The 2,060-nt window shown below is 36.1% G+C and overlaps 1 non-coding gene across 1 annotated transcript; it reads left to right on the forward strand.

Annotated features, from left to right (window-relative positions):
• Positions 1-1,125: 1,125 nt before the first annotated feature.
• LOC124889115 lies at positions 1,126-1,237 on the forward strand. Its single transcript, XR_007047731.1, has one exon. It is a non-coding gene; the product is annotated as a small nucleolar RNA R71 (small nucleolar RNA).
• Positions 1,238-2,060: the final 823 nt, after the last annotated feature.

The following is a 2,060-nucleotide window of genomic DNA, read 5'->3' on the forward strand; positions in this document are numbered from 1 at the left end:
TGACATCAACTTTTTCATTAACTTTGAGTGTCTCGGGATCTTTTGAATTACCCTGAATAATGGGATGTTTATCTATAAATTGCTATGTTTTGTGCTGAACTTCCTCAGTTTTTCACCTTCTTCTTTTTATACAATCATTGAGGAAATTAGGGAAGAACTTGGATTGTGGTCCTTTATCCAATTTGTGGCTTTTTAACCTCAACCACTTCTTCGCTACTTTTATCGGTATCTTTCTCATCATTTTTTTCTTGACATTGAAGTAACACCTCTTTTTCTTTAGGTTTGGGAATTTTCTCACTAAATTGTCCTTTGGAGTGATTATTAAGTGTCTTTCCACTCCTTGTGACTATTACTAGAACTTGAGCATAATTTTTTGGACTAGCAATATTTTCACTAGGGATTCCACTTCCAGGCCTAGCATTTAGTTCCGTGGAGATTTTTCCAATTTGGGTTACCAATTAATTAATAGATGCAGAGTGAGAACCATGGTTTAAGATAGTTGATAGAATTCAACTTTCAACTCAAAGACCATTTTTTCCATTCCTTTTATTTCATTTAATATTCTTGCTAACACATCCTCGGTCTTGAATTTTTCAGGGTTGATAGCACTTGAATCGTTGGTCTTAGCTCGATAATGAGAGGGAACATAATTGTCATAATCATAGTTCCTATCCCTCTAATCTCTATCCCACTTTTTATCCATCCAACCTTGATTCACACATTGCCTTTGATCGGCGGGGAGGGAACCCCCGAGTAGTTAACTGAATAGCTGATTTCCTCATCCATCTTCTTTGCTTCTTCATCATCTTCATAAGATTTTGATGCTACGAAGTTTACCACTTTCGTGTCAAGAGTTTAAGTTGGGTCATAATTTTTACCATGGTCTCCTCCTCTATATTCTAATTTTTTTGTTCATTTTCAACTATGGAAGTAGTGGAAGGGATTTTGGGATCTTTGATATCCCGGGTAAGCCAACCCCGATTTTGCTTTGACACTTCTACTATCAATAGAATGGTCGTATGGTGGTGCGTCTTCACTATTGAGCCACCCGCTGCATTATCCACCACCGTTTTGTTTAATGGATTAAGGGTACGGTAGAAGATACCAAGAAGCATCTTCTCTAGGACTTCATGATTTGGGAATTGGGCCAATTTTCCATTAAGCCATTCCCAAGCTTCAAATAATGGCTCTCCATTCATTTGCTGAAAATTAACAATCTCATACCATTTTTAAAGCTTTTTAGATGGTGGGGAGTATCTATCAAGAAACAACGTAATAAGATCATCCCAATATGTAATTTAGCCGAGTAGATGTGAGTAGATCTATAAAACCACCTCGCTCATTAGAGAGAATGGAAAGACGCAAAGCCGAATCGATTCTTGAGTAATGTGTGCTATATTGAAATGCACAGACACGTTCACAAAATTCTTCAAATAAACATTTGGGTCCTCAGAGACTTGATCCTCGTACAATCCTTTCATTTGCAACGTGTGACACATGATGCTAGACACATGGAAGACTCCATTCCTATTAGTTGGTGGGATATGGATTGCACTTATTTGGCCTTCTAATAACTCTCAACTTACACATCAATTTAACTGTAAAGAGGTCATCATTAATATATTTACCCAACTTTAGAGTTGGGTTCGAATCCACGAGGAACAATGTGAGTGGCAATTAAGTTAATTAGAAATAATAGATACAAATTAAATTCAAACCAATGTTACACAAAGATAAAAATTGGGGGGGGGGGGGGGGTTACGAGTATCAACACTAATGTTTATTTTTTGCTTTGTTTGCTAGTATAAAATTAGGACTTGAATAATTAGTGTTTTAATAATTAGGCATGGATCTTGGGATTATGCATTACTACGGGAGTGACACGTAGGTGTTAATAATCAACATCAATTTAGTAAATCAAATATAGGTAGGTTCGGTTATAGATTTTGATGTTATTCTTTCAACAAAACACCAAACTTTCACCCATTGATTATTCTGAATACCTAACGGGTGTGTTTAATATTTGGTAATGAAACCTCAATTTAGGCATTCCTAATTCT

Source organism: Capsicum annuum, chromosome 11 (assembly GCF_002878395.1).
Source record: "Capsicum annuum cultivar UCD-10X-F1 chromosome 11, UCD10Xv1.1, whole genome shotgun sequence".
Lineage (NCBI taxonomy): Eukaryota > Viridiplantae > Streptophyta > Magnoliopsida > Solanales > Solanaceae > Capsicum > Capsicum annuum.